Below are 15,452 nucleotides of genomic sequence, written 5' to 3' on the forward strand. Positions count from 1 at the left end.
AAACCTACACACAAAAATATATTGAACATTTTGACCCACTTGGCCAAATTAAAATATGACCCAGCCTGACATTTACAAAAAAATCATTACTGTCCTGCGAACACGGTTCAATCATGTAATTAAAATCTGCGCCAGTTCTATTATAATTCATTCTTTCTTTAACCAGTGTGGTTTCAGCACTTGATCAAAAGCTTTTACAAAAATATGCTGAAAAAGTTTTTCGTCCTCGTGACAACTTGCCCCAGTTTCCTGTATTAGATATTTTATAGATGGTTCATCGGATGCATGTTGCGGTTATGCACCTGAACCAAAGTGAACTTATGGTGCTTATCGATCTGGCCAGGGCCGGATTAACACAATGTTGTCCAAATTAATAATTAATAAATTAATGCCCCCCAAAAAATAAATAAATAAAAGTCTAGTCATTCAGGGCTTCAGACCAACTTTGTTGTTATTAGGAGCACTGTAGCCCCTGACTGAAAATTTTTGGAGCCCAAGCAGAAAATTTAGGGCACACCTTACATCAGCCTGCAATGCAATTACTCACATTATTCCCAAAATAACAGCATTACTGAAAAATACTAAATAAAGCTTGGTGACATAAAATGATGCAAATGAGCTGTAAAAACCCGATCATGCATTCCCTATTTTTTCATGCGCCAGTAAAAAATATCCTTATTGGTGACCCAGGGCACTCGCCCAATGGATAATCCGGTCCTGGGTCTGGCTAGTGGCTAAACTGATCTCTGAAACAAATACCTTGTCGAAAATAAAATGTTTCGATTTGCTAAAGATGAGGGGAGACGATGAGCATGGATCAGTGTTCGAATTATGTCAAAGATTATGGGGGGTCCCCTAGCCTAGGTCCCCCTTGTATTTTTGTGCTTTATATGGCCCTCAAAGCTTATAATGTGGCATTCACACCAGACGCAGAAGAGGCGGCAAGCGCGAGTGATTTACATGTTAATTCGATGCAAAGACGCAAATAGGTATCCTGCGGAACGCGTGGTGCAGAGCAAGAGGCTCGAATGGCGCGTTCTGCACGAATTGAGAGTTGCAGCGGGAAACGCGCAAGTTGATATTCACGCTGATATTCACGCTGCAGTAACCAATAAGGATTTTGCTCTAGTAGTTACGTGAATACAGAGTCGCAGAAGCCCCTCCCAAGACGTGAATTTCCGTGTGAATGTCTCGAATGACTAGGCTTTCACGCGCGAATGAAGCTAGTAAACTCAAAATGTTCATTTTTGCCACCTCTACCGCGGCTGGTGTGAACGCACAGTTAGAGGTCCGGGACCACCCCAGCCCCCCCTTAATTCAAACAATGGCATGGATCACACCTGTGCATAGAGGTTTGGCAGCCAGGAAAATATTGAAAGACCTGTTGCTAACATTGTATACATTAATTTTACACAGTAACATTAGCTCAGTGTAATAGTTGATACACGTTAGATATGATATATGAACAATTTTATGTGGGAGTTTAGCAGAAGTTTCATTTAGTCCACAAAAGCAGTTTGTTTATGTTCTTACTGCTAAAACTATCAATAGTTAGGATCATTAATGATTATTAATGAAACACGAAAACAAGCATCTTTCTGTTCAGTTTTACCTAGACATGTATTTGCATTGGTGAAGTTTAATGATGTGGTTTATTGAGACACATGACTCTGTTAGCTGGGAATTTCAGACTAGAGTGTCAAAGCCATGTGGCGTCAATGATAGAGTCTGTCCAAGGTCTTTCATAGAAAAGCTCTGCTGAATGAGAAACATTACCAAACTAATAGCATTTTACTAAGACCCTGTAAACTAAAAGAATAAATGTATTAAATGTCACCTGCCACATCGTAACATTCACATGCCAACAAGTTATTTTTGTTTATTCTGTATATATGATTTGGTTTATCATTTCATACACTTGCTTTCCATATGAAAGACATAAAACTGTAGGTCACAGAATCACAGAAATAATTATATTCATCCTTCATTTCCTCTCATAGTATATGCAAGCCATAAAAGGCCATATAGGAGCATGCGCTGCTCGCAATTCAAGGCTGAGGACTCAAGGACCATGAAAAATAAGGTCACCAAGGTCTATAACACCAGGGACCTAAACTAGAAAAGCTGATTATGTGTAATGCACCTTCTCACAGTATGTAAAGTGTGTATATTGTATATATATATATATATATATATAGCAGATAGAGTATAATAGATTGTGACTATAGTAAGCACATTAAACACTACAAATAATTATATTATTTAAAAAATATATATTTTGGGAATCAGCAAGTTGCTATGCAGTTGCCAGGGTGTTCTAGGTGGTTGCTAGGGCATTACTGGGCATTTGATGATGCTGTGGGTAGTCGCTGACTGGTTTAAGTCAAAAAAGCCCGGCCCCAACTGGTCTATATTGGATGCTTTAACCTGATCTCATGGAAAAATGTACCTATTGTATGTGGTGGTGATTTTGTATGGATTGGTACAATGTGAATTGGACAAAATATATTTTTTTATGAAACCTTACCTCCAACATTACAGTTGGCAAAAACAGATTTTACTAAAACATATAAAAGGGATTAGGTACAAATTCATATGAATCCACCATTTTGTAAAACTTATACGTATGGCCATGAGATTGTGTTGTGCACAATGTTGTCACTTAGAAAAGGATTAGCACAAACGGTGCAGACCTTCACTGCAAAAACACTTTTAAAAAGTCTAATCAATTTGAAATTACAATTAATTTGCAACTTTCTTGACCAGTGAGGACTTGCTATGAATTCAAAAAATAAAGTTGAAATAATGTAAGCTAATTAAACTTTATTTTTATAATTTATAGCAACTCCTCACTAGTCAAGAAAGTCTAAATTAATTGTAAATTCAAGTTGATTAAACTTAAAAATGTAAGTGCAACAAGGAATCTTTTACAGTTTTTTTTTACATTTTACCACAAGTTGTATGTTGTGTATAACAGCATGTGACAAATAAACAAATTGAACTGAATTGATATTTAGGGTTAGTTTTGAGATCCAGACTAGGAGCAGTAGTATCCTGGGTAGGGTTGCACCAGTCGTAAGTTCTTACTTAAACTGGGTCCAAACTAGAAGCTTAGTTACTACTAGCTAGTTTATAACTAACTCTTTACTTAATTCGGTTGCACCATTTGTTCTTAAGGCAGAACGTAGCTAGTAGGTCGTAAGCTCAGTAAAGTATTGCGTTGTCGCATAGAATGACGTCTATTTTTCTTAACCCAATCACAAGCCTTATAATGGGTAAACAGGAAATAGTCTGAACAGTACGTAATTTCAAACTCATTCTTGTCTCGCCTAAACTGAAAGTTAAAAAATACGTTAAAGCAAACGTTATCGAACTCAAAACATTACACTTTTAACTGAAAATATCTATCCCACACATTGAGGAGAAAATAAACAGGAAGAAATTTAAAATCTTATTTTAATTGATGGATACACAGAAAATTGAACAGTTCTTGAAAACTCGTTGACGAGCTTGCGGTTCTTCATAATTTATACGAGCTCATCGATGTAATATAATCTGTCTGACATCTTATTCCAAGCGTTATTCAAGGACAGAGGCTTCCGTAAATATTTAGTTACAACCTATTGTTACGTTTAAACTAAGTTTAATGGTGCAACACAAAAACATTTAGTAGTGCGTAAGTTGTAACTTAGTGCCCATTTACGTCGTAACTAAGCTACGTTGTAACTAAGCTACGTTGCTAACGCACAGCTGGTGCAACCGTCCCCTGATGCTTGCCTTAACAAACACTGTAAAAAATGAAAAGTTGGATCTACTTAAAGGGGGTGTGTGTCAATTTTATTTAGAGGTGAGATTGCAACAAACTGCTCACCCCTTAATTTCAAAACGCATACGGTAGCCGCCGCAGGACAAACATGTCATCGTCTGAGACGACGTAGGGACGAAACTCGTTCTGTAAAAAAGTTTGTCCGTTTAGGGCTACTGTAGAAACATGAAGGCGACTTCCATGTAAGGGGACTCGCGATGTATATAGATAAAAAAAACCACTCATTCTAAGGTAATAAAGACAATACAGTTTTTACAGTTTACATTTTGTTACAGTTCATGTTGTAAGATCTTTATACACCACTAATAATATAGTTATGCATATTATATTGCATTTCTGCCAAGAGATCCTTCTAAACGTTACACAATGCACCTCTAAAATTTACTTAACATTTTTCCCTTAAAGTATTTTTCACTTAAATATATGAGTTGAAAAAAATGTTTTTAGGTTTCCAATTGAAGTAATTTTTTAGATTGATCCAACTTTTTACTTTTACAGTGAACTTCTTCCATTGTTATCCAAAGTATAATGAATTGATGATGAGTCCTGAATTTTACAGTTAAAGTACACATTGTTAATCACGCTGAATCTACACAAAGACCACCTAAGTCGCACAAATCACGAGAACACGAGCCGCCACGTGTGCCGAGGAACAGTGCATCATTAAAAGGTCCTGACTCACCTTGTTTTAAGAGCAAGACCTAATTGCTACCATCTTTTATAGCAGCCAATGCGGCAGCTGGCATTTGCATAGATCTGCAGGGACTGTCATTACCTCAAAATGAAGCATAGCTCTGGCTCCTTCACACTCACTGCCTTCAGTGTTCTGTACCTTGTGCAAGTTGAGGGAAAAGTGCATTTGTGTGTGTGCGCGTGTGTGTGTGGTGCGAGCTATTAGAATTCATCTCCTTTGACTCACAACCTACCGTTTGACTTATAAAAGGGGTTCATTATTTACCTCAGAGATCTGCAGAGAGGACGAACGAGCGAGAAATTAAAACTTTAAACTTTACTTTAGTGCACCTTGGGGTTCGCTTATTTACGGGGAAACAACAGGACATTTTCACATTAAAAATAAAATCCACACTGACCTGTCTCCACTTACAAACGTGTAAAATATAAAATAAAATATGATGTAGCAAGCAGCTCACTGGAGTCAAAACAAACTATAAACTCATTTCCACATGTGCTGAGAGAACAAGTCAAAAAAGACAAACTGTTACAGTAAATGTGCTATATCTTTGCATTAAAGGAAATTAGATTTATTTAAAATTAGATGACGGAAGTTATCACAGAAATTTAAATGGGGCACAAAAGGGACACATCCATTAGTTAAATGGCAAAAGATAACATATGGTTAAAATCAGCAGCGTTGTTTTCTATCCACAATGTAATCTACACAGTAAATACAGGACCATGACACAAGGATGCAAACGCTGTTATTTCTACCCTTACAAAAAAGTGCTGTATCATACCATAGTAAGATATTTTAACCCTTAAACGCTCATCGTTTTCTGTTTACACTTCTGGCCCTTGGTGTCTATATGACCCAATATTGAAAGCATAATTATAAGAAAAATATACATTTTCAATAATACAAATAATATATCTTTTTTATTTTGTTTAATTCTCGTCTATACAATAAAGCTGTGTTTTGAGAGATTTGAAGTACTTTTGTACCTGTTTACCACAAAATTCCTCAACTACACAATTAGCTTGCCTGAAAAAAATCTAATACTTATGAAAATTCACGTAAATTATGATCTTAATTTGATTTAAATTGTTTTTAGATATTGACATAGGTGTTAGGTGTTGAATTCAGCCATCTGTTTTTAGAAAAAAACTAGGGCCGGGACTCGATTAAAAAAATTAATCTAATTAATTAGAGGCTTTGTAATTAATTAATCGAAATTAATCACATTTTAATCAATATTTGACCTGAGAACATTGAGAAGTTATTTTTTCACATGGATTTTTATACCATGAATAATGACTGAATACATAAGCTTAAGCAACAAAATATTGTTTATTTTTGTTCAACCAAGTCATTGTACTCGGAGTCGGGCTAACGTCCACGCTAGCTGCTATATGTTTTGCATTGAGATGATACTTGAGGTTTGATGTGCTGCGGTGATATGTGAATTCCTTGTTGCATAGCTTACACACAACCATGCTCTTATCGACGCTTACATCCGTTCGTTTTTTTATAAAAAAAAATTCCCATCCACGGGGCCAACCAAAGCGATCTCATCAGCTTCTTCGTTCATGTTCACTGTGGTTTGTTGTTGTCTGAAGTCATGAATGCTAGTTGGTGCTCCAGTATAATCGGTCCGCCGAAACTCATCCAATGAGAAATGTTCAGCGGTGCAAAAATAAGTGCGTTTAAAATGCGTTAAAAATGTTTAATGTGTTACATTTTGTTTAATTAATTAATTAAGCTTAATTAAAGCGTTAAAGTCACGGCCCTAAAAAAAACATAAAAGAATTACAGTTTAGGAATTAAATCATTTCGACCAGCAGATGCCCATAGAGACCCATTCATTTCACTGGATGTGGCCAACGGCTCAAATCACTACTTTATTGATACATTTTGTGAATTTATGTTTATATAAACATTAGAAAGGACATAAAAAAAAATATTTCAAATAGTAATTTGTTTGTAGTTTTGATGCATTTTGAAATGTCTTTTTTATAAAATGCCACAGAAATTTGACTGACTAACGTGAAGTAAACTACTGAGTGTGTCTCTATAAGAAATAGTGGAACATACACCGCTGTCAGTTGCTGGTGTTTCTGCCAAGGACAAATGTTTCGTAAATAAAACACTTCTTCCCCTCCAAACACCTGGAGGGTTGCACAGCAGGCTGACTAAACCAAAAGTCTATTTCTGGAGATCTTCAGTAAATATTTTGATGATTACATCAGTGGTGGAAAAAAGTCATAACATCATTCTGGCCCACAATCTGACTGGTTTGGACATTTTAAATTGTGCAAGTGTTCACAGCCTCCTCAATTTTCCCAAAATGCATGCTGTCCTGCTGCCCAAACTTGCGGCTGACCACAGAAATGTCTTCAGTCCAGCTGAGAGCACATGTACAGTGGCTCTTTTCTTTAAATTGACACCTGTTTGCTTCTACCTCTATAGAAAGATTCACAGATATGAGTTGGCTAATTTGAATTAATTAGTACTACCACATTCATACATTTTTGTACGATTTGCCTTGACCCCTGTGACATTGGGGTTTGGGGTGGGATTTTGTTTTTTTAATTATTATTTTAAATAAGCGTACGTTTTTGCATGATTAACTTCGTACAAATTCATACAAATTAGCCAACTCATAAAATATGTACGAAATCTTGTGAGATCAGGCTGGAGAGATGTCCTGCCATGGGTTGAACCAGTCAAACATTCAGAGCAAAGTTTTCATAGCATCATACAGTAGCATTTAAAATGTTTGGGTGAAGCAACCAATAAAATGGCCTACGAAAATCTGCTAATAGTCTGCTAATAATACGCTACTCATTAGCAGACTACAGCATTTCAATCAAGCAAACAGATAAATGAACGCAAGTGTTGCCAGGATCCCTGCAAGGGAAGTTTGAATAGGCGTGCTGGGTTCGGGTGCGGCGGTCTGCTGTAAGTCAACGGGATAAGAGCGAGGACACGGCCATTTGTCATGCCATCAGCGAATTCAATAATTAATGGGCCATATCGCATCTCAGCTCACCATAGCCTACTTCACCTGTCTCCCCACGCAGAAAACATATTGTCCCTGCAGCGTGGTCCTATTTTAAATTCCTCATCATTAAGGAACATTCACTCGCACTACCAGCCATTTATTTGCTCTCTGTGACAAAGTGGGGGACCCTCAAGTTCACGCTCTCTTTCTCGCGTCCCCGAGCGCTATTTTAAATCATCGGCCCCGAGAGGAACGAGACCCTCCCGGGCTGCTGAGATATCTAATTACCCACAGTCCAGTGCGACTACGATGATGACAGAAGAACTGAAAAAGAGAGATGGCGTTAATGTAATGCATCACCACCCCTAACCGTGAAGGTGGCATTTAGACTAATGCCCTCTCTTTTTGCTAACAGCTAAAAAAAATAGTCAGCAGGGTGCAGAAACTATATCTGTTCGTGGATCATGGTTACGAAAGCTGCTTGAATCTGTATCTTGCCAAAGTTAAAACTTATAAAGTAGATAGCTTATTGAAAAAGTATAGTAGTTTCTTACACTATAAGCTACCAACAAAATATAAATAACAACACTGAAGCTAAAAAAATGTGTGTGGGGGGGCAATATTTAAATATATAATATTATAAATATATATAAAGATATTTTTTTAGAAAGACGTTGTGCTTCAAGAAAGAAGTTTGGTCAATTTTTTACCTGGGCGTGACGCAATTTTAGTCATCAGAAGACTTTATAAAATATATAAAAAAACGTACTGTACATTGCGTAGGTCGCGCATGTGCCTACAGGAGTATGTAGCTCAGGAAATGCATTTCGTACACGTACAAAACAGACTATACTCCAGGTTTTAGTGTTATTATTGTTTGCTCAGTAGCAAGACTTAATGCACAAATACATACATATACAGTAGGGGCGGTTTCCCGTACAGGTCTTAAAGGAACATGCCTACTTTTTGGGACTTTAGCTATTCACCGTATCCCCCAGAGTTAGATAAGTCCATACATACCTTTTTTTATCTCCATGCGTGCCATAACTCTGTCTGACGCACCCACTGCTAGCCTAGCTTAGCACAAAGACTGGAAGTAAATGGCTCCAACTAGCATACTGCTCCCAATAATTGACAAAATAACGCCAACATTTTCCTATTTATATGTTGTGATTTTTATAGTCACAGTGTGTACAAATAACAAGGTCATTTGAGACACAGCCATCTTTTAACCATATACATACTAGGAACTATATTCTCAGAAGGCGCACTGCTACTTGGGCGGAGTGATTAGCGCAACACTCACAGGTGCTGCTAGCAAATTACATATAAATAGAAAGATGTTGACATTATTTTGTCACTTATTGGGAGCAGTATGCTAGCTGGAGCCATTTACTTCCAGTCTTTGTGCTAAGCTAGGCTAGCTGTGGGGAGTCAGACAAAGTTACGGGACCACAGAGATGAAAAAGATATGTATGGACTTAACTCTGGGGAATAAGTTGAGTAAGCTAAAGTCCTAAAAAGTTGTTGTGTTCCTGTAAGTCTAGTTCAAGACTAAAATGCTTGTTTGAGCTGTCTTAACTGAAAGCAGCTTGCACTAACATATCTGAAGAGGCATACCAGTAATGTTTATTGTAAGGTATTTTTGTAAAAACTACATAAATGTCCTAATATAACTAAGGCCTAGCCCTGTTTAATCTAAACCCTGTACTGGAAACCACCCCATAAAGTCACATTACACTTCTTGATCTATAAAGTATTTTGTAACTAGGAAAGCTAAACTGTTTATAATGTTGCTAAAATGCTTTTAAGTTAATTCAACCTCAGCATAGTTCGTACGTATTTTACAAAAACATACTGTTAACAAAAATAATTAATTAAACCCTTAAAGGGGCCATGGCATCAAAATCTGACTTTTTCCATGTTTAAGTGCTATGATTGGGTCCCCAGTGCTTCTATTAACCTAGAAAATGTGAAAAAGATCAACCCAGTAACTTAGTTTTGGTAAACCATTCTCTGCAAGCATGTGAAAATTAAGTCATTGAAATTTGGCTCTCCTTATGATGTCATATAATACTACCACCCCTTAATCTGCACTATCCAACCATGGCACAGCCATTTAGTGCAGAAAGAAAGAGAGAGAGAGAAAATAATTCACATCACAATTGAGTTTCAATTGCCACAAACCACCATCATTGTAATCAGTGTTTGCATCTCATCAGCTCATTTGCATTTTAAAGGACACACCCAAAATGCCACATTTCCGCACACACCTACAAAGTGTCAATTTTAACATGTTATAATAAATTATCTATATGGTATTTCGAGCTAAAACTTCACATGTGTACTGTGGGGACACCAAATATTTATTTTACATCTTTAAAAAGTTTTGTGACATGGCCCCTTTAAATCCAATGTCACTGGGACAAAAGCAAATCATACAAAAATGTACGATTGAGATCGTAAAAATTAATATGAATGAACCACTTAAAAAATGTACGAATTGCCATAGTGTTGGTTACTTTCATTGCCATTGCCTCTCAGTACTGCATGTGTGTATGTTTAGACAGAGAGAGGCTGGTGCTAGAGATCTTTTCCCATGGTCATGTCCTTGTTTGAGAGCACTGCGATGTGACTGTTGTTCCTAAACACATAGGGAAGTCAGGCTGCATTTGAACAGCTGTAGGAAGCCAGTATTTACTTGCGGGGGGAACAATGATAGTGGCTGAAACGGACCCTGACTCAATACAGCTGCCACCAGGAAGCACGGAGGTGAGCTGGGAAACACAGGCCTCTCTTTTGACAGATATGTGCGTGTGAGAAAGAGAGCGTGGGAGAGTGTGGGTCCATACACACCCAAGCAATAAGATAGATTCACACATCTAAGAAACATTAATACAACAGCAAAGTCTGTCGTTCACATTCACACTGAAACCAAGCTGTGGTTAAATAATGCCAACTTAGGACTGCTCACCTCAAGTTAAAGAGACGTTTCACAAAAAAAAATGAAAATTCTGTCATCATCAGTTCATGATAAGACGGGACAGTTCTGTTTCCATGTAATGCTTTCTTATTTTTAAAACATCTATCTCTCTTTTATTCCTCCGAGTCTTTCTCTCCCTCTCCTTGAATACAGGTAGGAAAACGATGTGTGACGTTTTCTGATGAAAATCGCATGGTGTGAAAATGTCAGCCTCTTCTTTTTCCCATTGCTTTGTTTATGTTGACATTTATCAAAAGGGGAAAACACTGCATATCAGCTTTATTTCCAAACAACAATAAATGTCAGCTTGCATCGCCTGCACTGAACCGAAATGGTTTTAACATGCTTGTCGACACAATCTATATCATATCAGTCATAAATCGGAGCAATAAAACAGCTGTATGTTTTTCGTCTGCATTTTGTTGGCATGGTTGCTGGAATCCCTCCGGCTAATTCTTTGCAGTCTTTCATTTCTGTCAAAGAAAAGCTTATAACTGTGTTAACCCATAGGGCATAGAAAAACAAGTGACCTTTTTATCTAAGTAAAATGCCTGGAAGGATATTTCCACAAGAAATTATATATTTAAGATATCAATTGTTTCTGTTAAAGAGCACCTATTGTCTGATTCACATTTTTAAATTTCCTTTGGTGTGTAAGTGTGTATTAGTACATGTTAATGATATGCAAAAGGTACAAAGCCCAAAGTAAATGATGACACGTGATATCGTCTCCAACCTAAATCTCTTTTCTTGGACTATAACAAACACACGGATTGTAGGCAACGGTTTACTTCCTGGGATTGGTGATGTAGACAAGACCGACATTATCATAATTCCTCCCGCTTCGGACTTACAGCCTGTAAGTTAACTCCTGTTAGCAACTGAGTCTTTCAAATATGGTAAGGAGCGTCACGTTTCCGGCTGACGTAAGAGGTTTTCAGGCCAATCACAACGTACAGATTAGCTGGCCAATCAGGGAAACAGAGCTTTTCAAATTCGTGCGTTTCAGGAAGAGAGTGAAATCTGGAGCTACAAAAATGTACGGTATGTGGAAAATAATGTGTTTTTTACCAATAAACCACGGAAACACATTGTATTATACCAAATACACAAAATAGCATTGTTATTTAGCAATGAAATAGGTGCTCTTTAAACATCAAGATTAAACAGTCTGAGACATACTAAGACAATCAAATTCTTCCAAAACCAAATGATCTATTTTTTCTTTCCGAAACCATTTCAGAAAAGACATCAGAGAAAAATATATACTTTACTTGCATAAAAAATACATGAGAAATGTGTAATTAAGTGCCCACAATGGCAATGTCTCCAAGCAGCTTCACTGAAAAAAATTATTCATTCAATTTATTTTATTTTTTTACTACTATTTTTTAAGGTAAGTGGTTACAATCAATTTATTTAAGCTACATTTAAACAAAAGTTTTTTGTTTTGTTTTTCAATTTTTTAGTTTAAATGTAGCTTAAATAAATTAATTGCGACCACTTACCTTTAAAAAAATTTGTAAATTTAATGATTTTTTTTTTCAGTGTATAGCTCAATCCAGCTATCTATGGGGAAAGCCCAAAAAGTTTATTTGACTCGTACGTGTACACAGACGTTTGGCGCATTGCGACAAAATGCAATGAATGAAGCTACATACTACAGTCTCCTATATGCATGTGTGACCTACGCGTACAATGTTACACGTTACAAAATTTCAGCTATGGCATACAGTTGATGCGGACCCTCGCGTACATGTAAAATGGAACTATACTTAGCTTTAGAGTCCACAAATTTGTTCAAGCAAACTCTTGGACGACTTTTAAAGACTTTATGTCGTGAACTTCGAATACTTTCAAAAATGCAGGATTGACGCATCACCAATGTATTCATGATAGCTTTCTTCTTTTGATCAGATGGTTTTGTATTGTTTCCAGGCAGACTATTAAAGGAAAACACAACTGTTTTTCAATATTTTGCTATGTTCTTACCTCAACTTTGATGAATTAATACATACCTATCTTTTTCAATACGTGCACTTAATCTTTGTACAGTGCTGTGAATGTGTTAGCATTTAGCCTAGCCCCATTCATTCCTATGGCTCCAAACAAAAGTTTTATTTTATACCACCATACTTACTTGTGTAACTACTTAGTAACAGTCTTTAAATAGGGAAAACATGGAAGTGTTTGGTGGCTTCTAAATTCATCCCTGTTTGGAGCCATAGGAATAAATGGGGCTAGGCTAAATGCTAACACATTCATGAGGCGCTGTACAAAGATTAAAAGTGCACGCATTGAATAAAGATAGTTATGTCTCCGATAGCCCATACAATTCCTCGTGACAGGAAGTGAAGTGAGGTCGTTTCAAGAAGGGAAGGAAGTGAACCTTTTTGAACACAAATTTAAAAAATGAATAAATAAAGCTCACAGATAAGTCATTCATAAAACTACAATATTCCATAAAACACTCCATAAAGTTTTGTAATTTCAATTTCATGGTGACTTTAACACAGATTCAAGACCAACACTCCACTACCCCATTAATGTCATGGCTATTATCAGTGAAACACAAAGTACTGTAAGTATAGAGTTTCCACCAATGCCCAGAGTTCAGTTAATGTACTTCCTTTACACTTTCACATTTCCTCCTACAAGCCGCATCCCCCACCTTTCTTTCTCCCAGGTGGCTGCGGGGCCGCGGACGGCAGAAATGTGATAGGCCTAATCCCATTTAGCCTAATTGCATCTGCAGTATAAGCGCTTTCCAGTGTTCGGTCATGTGTCTGCCTGCCTGCCCTTACAGAAAGACCTCTCTCTCTTACACACACACACACACACACACACACACACACACACACACACACACACAAACCTATAAGCTTTCTCACATCACGTCCAAACGCATGCTGTCCCAAGAAACTACATGAGAATGACACGTCCAATCTCTTCTCAAGTAAAGAAACATGTAAGACTGAAATATTCTGTTTCCCAGTGGATTGGAACGAGGCATCGAGAATAATAAGAGAGAGGAAGCTATTGTCAGACATTTCGCACTCATTATCCCGGTGCATTCTGGGAAAGGGTGCATTAGACAGGCAGACCAGGGCAGGGTGAGACTGGAGTGGTCAATCATCGAAGACAGTGAGGCTTCATCACCCTCAGAAATCCTTTCATCATCTAGCTATTCTAACATGGACTCACACTTACACCTTTCTATACAATCAGCCCATAGGGAAATTCATTGTTAGTGGTGTTACGATCAAATAAAATTAACCAGCTGGCTAGGATATCTAAAAATACACCAATCACACTCAGACTTGGCATTTGGCTGACAACCAGGTTACATCATGAGAAGCATTTCTTAAAAAAAAAAAAACATGCATAGGACATACCTGTATTTCATATAAATTTAGATGGGGACAGCAAACAGGACATTATCTTTAAATGAAAGTTTAATGGTATTATACAATATTTAGACAAAATGTTAAATGCTTGTACCTTTTTTAGTGGATGCTTTTATCCAAAATGCATTTAAAGAGCACCTATTTCATTGCTAAAAAAACGCTATTTCGTGTATTTGGTATAATACAATGTGTTTGCATGATTTATGGTTCAAAAAATACATTATTTTCCACATACCGTATATTTTTGTAGCTCCAGATTTCACTGTTTTCCTGAAACGCACGTATTTTGTACAAAACTGTCCCTGATTGGCCAGCTAATCTGTACGTTCTGATTGGTCTGAATACCTCTGACGTCAGCCGGAAATCTTACCATGTTTGAAAGATTCGGTTGCTGTGAGTTCAAGCGGGAGGAATTATGATAATGTCGGTCTTGTCTACATCACCAATCCCAGGAAATAAACTGTTGCCTACAATCCGTGTGTTTGTTGCAGTCCAAGAAAAGAGATTTAAGTTGGAGACGATAACTCACGTCATCGTTTACTTTGGGGAATGTACCTTTGCATATCGTTAACATGTCCTAATAGACTTACACACTAAAGGAAATTAAAAATCGTGAATCGGACCTTTGGTGCTCCCAATGAAATTTTCTATTAAACACATTCAAATAAACCGCCTACCAATGAAGTGCTCAAATGCAAAAGGAGCTAAACGCCATCTCTGTCAAAAATTAGATAATGATATTGGTTGAATGCTTTCAAAGCGTATTATACATTTATCAAATACCTTTGTTTCAGCAAAGTCCTTCAAAGGGGACATATCATGAAAATCAGACTTTCTCCATGTTTACGTGCTATAATTGGGTCACCAGTGTTTTTATCAACCTAGAAAATGTGAAAAGATCAACCCAGTAACTTAGTTTTGGTAGACCATTCTCTGCAAGCATGTGAAAAAATAGATCATTGAAATTAGATTCCCCTTGTGATGTCAGAAGGGGATAATACCACCCTTTAATCTGTACTACACATTAGCATTTAAAAGGACACACCCAAAAATGGCACATTTTGGTCCCACCTACAAAGTGGCAATATTAACATGTTATAATAAATTATCTATATGGTATTTTGAGCTAAAACTTCACATTGTACTCTGGGGACTCCAAAGATTTATTTCACATCTTGGAAAAGTCTTGTGAAATGTCCCCTTTAAGTGCACCAAAGAAGAATTGAATCAATGATGGCACACATGCGTCACAGAGATTTTTTACCCGGTTAAAGGGATAGTTCAAACAAAAATGAAAAACAAATATTTACAATAATATGAGGGTAAGTAAATAAAATAGAGTTTCTTTGTTCTGTTGAACATAAAAGAAGATATTTTGAAAAATGATGGTAACCACACAGATGATGGTACTCAATAAATTTCATGAAAACAAACACAATTGAAGTCAATGGGTACTGTCAACTACATTGAAAAAAAATGATTTCTTCAATTTACCCACATTTGTTTAAGGTAAGTGGACGCAATCAATTTATTTAAGCTTTATTTAAACAAAAAAA

Source organism: Misgurnus anguillicaudatus, unplaced genomic scaffold (genome assembly GCF_027580225.2).
Source record: "Misgurnus anguillicaudatus unplaced genomic scaffold, ASM2758022v2 HiC_scaffold_28, whole genome shotgun sequence".
In the NCBI taxonomy this organism is placed as follows: domain Eukaryota; kingdom Metazoa; phylum Chordata; class Actinopteri; order Cypriniformes; family Cobitidae; genus Misgurnus; species Misgurnus anguillicaudatus.